General features: G+C 39.5%; 1 protein-coding gene across 1 annotated transcript in view; it reads right to left on the reverse strand.

Annotated features, from left to right (window-relative positions):
• Nucleotides 1-8,926, reverse strand: part of LOC102531541 (uncharacterized) — a 146,076-nt gene that overhangs the window by 74,650 nt on the left and 62,500 nt on the right. The gene's annotated exons all lie outside the window — the stretch shown is intronic.

An 8,926-nucleotide genomic window follows, 5' to 3' on the forward strand; every position in this document is an offset into this window, starting at 1 on the left:
CACCAGATGCAAGAAAACCACAATCCCAGAACCTAAGGACACAGCCTTCTCATCAGGAGGCCAGACCTTGCCTTGGGAAGAGCTGGGCCCCAGCCCTGCCCACTAGCATGTTAATACAAGCTTGAGGACACTCCAGATCCTGTACCCAACTGTGTCAGGAACTGGGCTCTGTCTCCCAAGAAGTGATCTGACACCAACTCGGGGACTCCTAGGCCCTGCCACCAGACTCTAGGAACCAGATCTGCCCACCAGTAGCCAGAACTTACCTCAGGACCTGGTCTCACCCACCAGTGGGCAGGAGACAGCCCTGGAGTCTTCTGAACCCTGACTCCACCTACTTCTGAGCAAGCACCAGCCCCGGGCTCCCCTGGGATTCTGCAGTAAGTTGCCTTGTGGTCTGGCCCCACCAACCAGGGGCTGGCAGCGTCTGCACAAGGCAGGGCCTGGCAACCAACTGACCAGGGCTCAACCAAGCCTACCAGGTCCTCACAGAGCTTGCCTCAACAGAAAGACCCATGCAGCCCTCACAGGGGGGACTCCTGGAGCATATAGCCTCAGGTGACAAAAGGGGAGTGTCTCGCTGGGATGCACAGGACGTCTCCTACAGAAGGCCACTTCTCCAAGCCTGAGACGTGTAATTAACCTACCAGGTATATAAAAATACAAAGAGCAACTTAGGCAGGATGAGGTGACAGAGGGACACATTCCAGATGAAGGGACAAGACAAAACCCCAGAAGAACTAAGTGAAGTGGAGATAGGCTATTTACCTGACAAAGAGTTCAGGGTAGTGACTGTAAAGGTGATCAAAGAACTGGGGAGAAGAATGGATGTACAGAGCGAGAAGCTAAAAGTTTTAAACAAAGAGTTAGAGAATATAAAGAACAACTAACCAGAGATGAAGAATACAAATGAAAAATGAAAAATACACTAGAAGGAATGAACAGCAGACTAACTGATACAGAGGAATGGATCAGCGAGCTGGAAGACAGAGGAGTGACAATCACTGATGCTGAACAGAAAACAGAAGAGAGAATGAAAAGAAACGAGGACATTTCAAGCAACTGCTGGGACAATATTGAGCACACTGATACTCACATTATAGGAGTCCCAGAAGGAGAAGAGAGAAAGAAAGAAGCTGAGAACACATTTGAAGAGATAACAGCTGAAAAATTCCCTCACCTGGAAAAGGAAACAGACATCCAAACCCTGGAAGTACAGAGAGTCCCACGCAGGATTAATCCAAAGAGGAACACACTAAGGCATATAGTAATCAAAATGGCAAACATGAAACATAAAGAGAGATTATTAAAAACATTAAGGAAAAAGCAAGAAATAACACAAAGGAACTCCCATAAGGCTACCAGCTGATCAACCAGTGAGCTCATCAATGAATTCGGTAAAGTTGTAGGATACAAAATTAATATACAGAAGTCAGTTACATTTCTACACACTAACAATGAAATAGCAGAAAAAGAAATTAAGGAAACAATCCCACTTACCATCACATCAAAAAGAATAAAATACCTAGAAATAAACCTACCTAAGGAGGCAAAGGATCTACACTCTGAAAACTATAAGACACTGGTGAAAGAAATTGAAGATGACACAAACAGATGGAAAGATATACCATGTTCTTGGATTGGAAGAGTCAATATTGTTAAAATGGCCATACTACTAAAGGCAATATGCAGATTCAATGCAATCCCTATCAAATTACCAATGACATTTTCCACAAAACTGGAACAAAAAATGTTAAAATTGTATGGAAACACAAAGGACCCCCAATAGCCAAAACAATCTTGAGAAAGAACAACAGAGCTGGGGGAATCACGCTCTCTGACTGCAGGCTATAATACAAGCTACAGTATGGCATGGCACAAAAACAGACACACAGATCAATGGAACAGGATAGAAAGTCCAGAAATAACCCCACACACATATGGTCAATTAATCTATGACAAAGGAGGCAAGAATATACAATGGAGAAAAGACAGTCTCTTCAGTAAGTGGTGTTGGGAAGACTGGACAGTTACCTGTAAAAGACTGAAATTAGAACATTCTCTAACACCATATACAAAATAAACTCAAATGGATTAAAGACCTAAACGTAAGACCTGAAACCATTAAAATCCTAGGAGAGAACATAGGCAGAATACTCTTTGACATAAATTGTAGCAGTATTTTTTTTAGATCTGTCTCCTAAAGCAAAGGAAATAAAACCAAAATAAACAAATGGGACCTAATTAAACTAAAAAGCTTTTCCACAGCAAAGGAGACTATCAAAAAACCAAAAAGACAACCTACTGAATGGGAGAAAGTATTTGTAAATAATATGACTGATAAGGAGTTAATATCCAAAATATACAAATAGCTCATAAAACTCAACATCAAAAAATGAAACAGCCTGATTAAAAAAATGGGCAGAAGACCTGAATAGACACTTTTTTCTAAAGAGGACCTGCAGATGGCCAACAGGCACATGAAAAAATTCTCAACATCATTAATCATAAGAGAAATGCAAATGAAAACCACAGTGAGATATCCCTTCACACCTGTCAGAATGGCTGTCATAACAAATGTTGGTGAGGACGTGGAAATAAGGGAACTCTTGTACACTGCTGATGGAATGTAAACTGGTGCGGCCACTGTGAAAAGCAGTTACAGGGGTTTCTTAAAAAACTAAAAATAAAACGACCATATGACGCAGCAATTCCCTCCTGGAGATACATGTGTGTGTGTGTGTATGTACGTGTGTGTGTGTGTGTGTATACACAAAAACACTAATTCAAAAATATATATGCACCGCAATGTTCAACACAGCATTGTTTACCATTGCCAAGATATTGAAGCAATCTAAGTGTCCATCAACAGATGAATGGATAAAAATAGTATTATTTATATATATATAGGAATACTACTCATCCATAAAAATAATGAAATTTTGTCATTTGCAACAACGTGAATGGACCTGGAGTGTATTATGCTACAGGATAAAACAGAAGAAGACAAATACTGACTGCATGGCAGCACATATATGTGGAATCTAAAAATTAAAAGAAACAAGTTAATATAACAGAAAAGAAACAGACTCACAGATAGAGAAAACAGACTAGTAGTTTCAGTGGGGAGCAGGGGAGGGACCAGATAAGGGTAGGGAATTAACGGGTACAGACCAGTCTGTGTAAAATAAGCCACAAGGACATATGCACAACATGGTGAATATAGCCAATATTTTATAATAACTATAAGTGGAGTATAACCTTTAAAAACTATGAATCACTATGTTGTGCACCTGTAACTTATATAATAGTGTACCTCAATGGTACTTTAGTAAAAAAAACTTTTAAGAAAAGCTGTCCATGGTCAAGTGTCAAAAACTGGAATAAGACCCTTATACAACACACAATATTTATTATTAAATGCCCTGATTCCTTGCTTAGGAAAGACCAGTTTTTCTCATATTAATGACTTCTTGCCTCTACTTTCCTGCTGCGTACCTAGGACACTTTACCCAATATAACAGTCAAAGGTGCTTCTGAAATACTGTTTAGATAAATTGCCTATGATTTTCCCCCCTTTTTTTTGATGGGGGGAGGTAATTAGGTTTTTACTTATTTATTTTAATGGAGGCACTGGGGATTGAACCCAGGACCTCGTGCTTGTTAAGCACACACTCCACTCCTGAGCGTTACCCTCCCTCCTCACCTAAGATATTTTTACACTCGTTTCATGACAATGTGTTTATCAGACAACAGATATAATTCAAGAATATTACTAGACGGGCAGTTTTTCAAAGACTATAAAAATCTCAATTTGTGATTATAGTATTAAGCATTACATGACTCTCTTTAATTCTAGTAAAATTTTTTTTCTTTTTTTAAGAAAATTTTCCTTATCATGAGACTTTTCTTCCACATCTTTTAACCCACTTTGTAGACTTAATGTAAACTTTCCCCTGCTACTACACTGATAAATTTTAAAGATACATGAATTAAAGATTGTTTTATGAGGTGTGTAACATGAAAACGTAACCCAGGACGGTAACAGGTACAAAGTAAATGCCCCAAAGGTATGAAGAAGGAGAGTCCTTTTATATCTTTAGTTCAGTGAAGGGAGTGGGGCAATACAAAATGGTGAATCTACTAATATATAAAATAGATAAACAACAGGTTTATACTGTATAGCATAGGGAACTATATTCAATATGTTGTAGTAACCTATAATGAAATAGAGTATGAAGAAGAATATGTGTATGTTCATGTATGACTGACATATGATGCTGTACACCAGAAAGTGACACAACATGGTAAACTGATTACACTTCAATGAAAAAAATGGTGACTCTAGCAAGGTGGAGTGAGGAGACCTTCTGATACCCCACAAATCTAACACTGGGAATTAGGGAACACAATGCTTATTTTACATTAAAATCATCTCCAATTCCTCTCCCTTTATTATCATCATTGCCACAATAATCGTTAGCTCCGGCATCCATTCTTTTTAAAATTAAAATATAGTTGATGACATTATATTAGTTTCATGTGTACAGCAGAGCGATTCAATACTTTTGCTGATTAAACTCTATTTTAGGTTATTACAAGATAATGGCTACATTTCCCTATGCTATACACTATATTCTTGTCACTTATCTATTTTATACATAGTAGTTTGTATCTTTTAATCATATACCCCTATTTTGTCCCCTTTTCCTTCTCCCCTTTGGTAATCAGAAGTTTGTTTTCTATATCTGTGAGCCTGTTTTTGTTTTGCATATATATTCATTTACAATGTTTTTTAGATTTCACATATAAGTGATATCACACAGTTTTTGTCTTTCTCTGACTTACCTCACTCAGCATAATATTCTCTAGGTTTACTCATGTTGCTGCAAATCGCAGAATTCATTCTTTTTTATGGCTAATATTCCATTGTTTATATATACCACATCTTTTTTGGGGAGGATTTATGTATGTATGTATTTATTTATAACACCTTTATTGTGGTATAACTCCAGTAGAGTAAACTACACATATTTCAGATGTACAATTTGATGAATTTTTTAGCTTAAGATAACAATTAGTATTTATTTATTTTTAATTTAAAAATAGCTGTTAAATTGGATGAATTTTGATAGATGTATACACCTATGAAACCACCACCACAATCAAGAGAGCTAACATTTCCATATGCCACATCTTTTTAGGGGGGGGTTAATTAGATTTATTTATTTATTTATTTATTTATTTATTTATTTAATGGAGGTACTGGGGACTGAACCCAGGATCTCATGCATGCAAAGCATGTGTTCTATCATTGAGCTATACCCACCCACATCCCCTGCTTTTTAAGTTTATTTTATTTTTTATTGATGTATAGTTGATTTACAATGTTGTGTTAGTTTCTGGTGCACAACATAGTATTCAGTTACACATAAATATATATTCCTTTCATATACTTTTTCATCATAGGTTATTACAAGATGTTGAATATAGTTCCCTGTGCTAAACAGTAGGAACTTGTGGTTTATCTATTTTATATATAGTACTTAGTTTCTGCAAATCCTGAACTCCTAATTTATCCCTCAACCACACCCCCACCCTTTCCCCCCTGGTAACCATTAAGTTTGTTTTCTATGTTTTTGAGTCTGTTTCTGTCTTGTAAATAAGTTCATTTCTGTCATCTTAAAAGATTCCACATGTAAGTGATATCATATGTTATTTTTCATTCTCTACCTGGCTTACTTCACTTAGTATGATAATCTCTAGGTCCGTCCATGTTGCTACAAATGGCATTATTTCATTCTTTTTTATGGCTGAGTAGTATTCCATTGTAGATATATACCACATCTTCTTAATCCAGTCATCTGCCATGCTTAAAAACAGAAGTCAAATAGATACAACAGGAAGAAATAAGAACTTTAAGACAGGAAGGGATTCAATTTGCTGATGCTTGCTTTCAAGATGTAAGCAGACATATGGGAATCATAAAAGGTAATGAATCCTGCCAACATGAGTCAGTTTAGAAACTAGGACAGCTGACACCTCGATTTTGTATTTCTGGCCTACTGACCTGTGAAGAGACAATTTGGGTGTTGTTCTCAGTCGCTAAATTCCTGGAAATCTATTACAGAAATAATAGAATTCTAATACACATAGAAACACACTTAGTGAAGAATATTTAAACAATTTCTCTACAACTGATATCACTTTATCCAGTTGAAACATTTTCTTCAGTTTTAGGTTTATCACCCTTTTAATGTAGATTCATAGTATCTCTGATACTGTATCTATAACTGTACAAGATATAATAAATGGTCCACAAACACTCTATTAAAATTTTCTGTCCTTCCTTCAATGTGTTTGAATAAATGTTGTCATATTGGTCTTACACACCAATGAAATTTATTTTCTCAGTCATGATCTTTGAAGGAGGTGTTTTCTTGTTACAAACAGATCTTTCCAATTCATTGGCATATCCCAAATTATTCCATGGAGATCATTAATAAATTCCATGGAGTGACCAACTTTATTGACCACTCACAATTTATACATTTAAAAAATTGAATGCCTTCTACTACAGACACCATGGAATATGGATCAGCGGTCATGCTGATTACTGCACAGGTGGATCACATTCACGGTTCTGAGATGGGGGACTGCTGCACCACCATGATTACATTCTTACTGTTGGTGTATAATTATTGCTATTGACTGAATAGTTGTGTTCCTCCAAGTTTACAGGTTGAAACTCTAACCCAATGTGAAGGTATTTGGAAGTGGGTTTTTTTTGGGGAGGTGACAGATTTAGATGAGGTCATGAAGGTGGAGCTATCATGTTGGGATTGGCGTCCTTCTAAGACCACACCAGAGCTCTCTGTCCCTGCCCTATGTGGGTACAGCATGAAGGTAGCTATCTGTAAACCAGGAAGAGGACCCTCACCAGACACTCAATCTGCCAACAACCGATCTTCAGTAATCCAAGTCTAGGCCATTCTCCAATTAACACAATGAAACTATCACACTTAACAATGTAACACTGGAGAGTCTGTAACAGACAGTCCATATACAGATTCCCCCAAGAAATCCTTCATAAATCCAGGATCCAGTCATTACACAAGGACTGCATTTGGTTATCTGGAGTCTTTAGTTTCTTTAATCTGAAGCACGTGCCACTCTTTTGTCCTCAGTGAAACTGAGAGTTTTGACCAGTGTTTGCAAAGTGTCTTTCAGTGTGGATCTCTCTAGTTGTGTGTCTCATTCTGAATCAGGTAAAAAACGCTGGGTGGAAATTCTACACACAGATGATGGTGAAACTTTCTTAGTGCATAGCCTCAGAGGCAAAGATTATGAGTATGTTTCTGTTTCTGGTGGAGGCTAAGACAAGCACCAGGCCCTGATGGCTCTGGTGCAGGGATGGTATGTTTCGGCATTTGTGCATGGCTGTCAGGCTAGTCTCCTCCTGTTAACAGTTGAACCAGAGTCCTTGGGGTTGCTACCTGGAGGTTGTTGAGTCCTGAAAATGGTGTGCTTTGCTCCTGGCCAGATGCCCCTCTCCCAGACAACACTGGGGCCTGTGCTCAGGCACCTGCCCATCTCTGCTGCTAGCATAACCGAACTGTCCAATACAAAATCCCTCCCAATAAATGCTATTCTATTACAAATCCCCACTTGCCAAACCTGCACCAGTACCCACAGGTCTCCTGGAAAATTCCGTCTCCTCCTAGCCCAGAATCAGCAACTGCAATGTGATTCCTCCCCCTACAAGGGCCCCTGGACTGCCCACCCACAATCCTGTTGCTACCCTAGTGCAGTTTCAGCTCCACCCAGAATCAGAAACTGCAGCACAAACCTTAGCTCTGCAAACACGGGCTAACAGCCATGGGGCACAGGTCACCTTGGATGGCTCCTCTTGCATCCAGCCTACACTCTCCTTAATGTGTACACACTGAATGCCCGAGACGTCTCCTGGCTGACCTGAATCCACTTCCTCCCTGAAACCCAGATGTGCTCAAGGGCAGCGCCAGGGTCCTGGGACTGGACTCTGAATGTAAAGGAGTAAGATGAGGCCCCTAGTAGAGCTTACTCCACAATGGTCCCCTACAGACCCTTAAGAGTTTCACTTCATGCGATCCACTAACAAGTTAACTGGTAACAGATTTCAGCTGCACCCAGAATCTGTACGTGGTACACCGTACTCTACCTCTTCTGGGTCTGGAAGTCCTAACAGGGCACAGTCATCCCAGAATCCCTCAAAAGCAAATGCCTACACGGAGAATCCATAGTTCTAAGACAGCATCCTCAGGACCCTAACTGCTTTACAGAAAGCAAGGGGTCACCTTACACTGCACAGAAAGCATGCATGCCCGAGGAGGCAGCCATGTCCCAGGACTGCCCAGACTCGCCATTCCCACTCACCATCACCTCATGCTCTAGCCTGCACAAAAATCCCCCAGGTACATCCCACCCTTCCTGGAATCTACCGCTGCTCAGAATAAAAGCTGCCCATGCTACTAACACTAAGACAGGCACATACCCATGGAAACCCATGGAAAAATCACCTTGAACAATACCTATCACTCGCTGCCTGACTGTATTCACTTCTGCTTAACGTTCCCACGCGTACATGGCTAGGTCAGGTCAGCCACTTTGATTCTTCTGACTCAGGAGCTAGGGCCAAAGGCATTCCATGTGTCTCAAGCAGCATTTGATCACGACTACTGCCAACAGGATGCTGTGCATGAGAATAAGCTCAAGCTGTTTTATGCACATCCACTATGACCATGTATGTTCCAAGTTCAAGATGGTGACAAAACACTAATGTCCATTACGGTCTACCTTAGAGAGAGATGTGGCTTCCCCTTATGAATATCTATTGATCTTCAAGTCTAATAAGTGAATAAATAAACACTGAGCAAAAACATACCGT

This window comes from Vicugna pacos, chromosome 9 (assembly GCF_048564905.1).
Source record: "Vicugna pacos chromosome 9, VicPac4, whole genome shotgun sequence".
NCBI lineage: Eukaryota > Metazoa > Chordata > Mammalia > Artiodactyla > Camelidae > Vicugna > Vicugna pacos.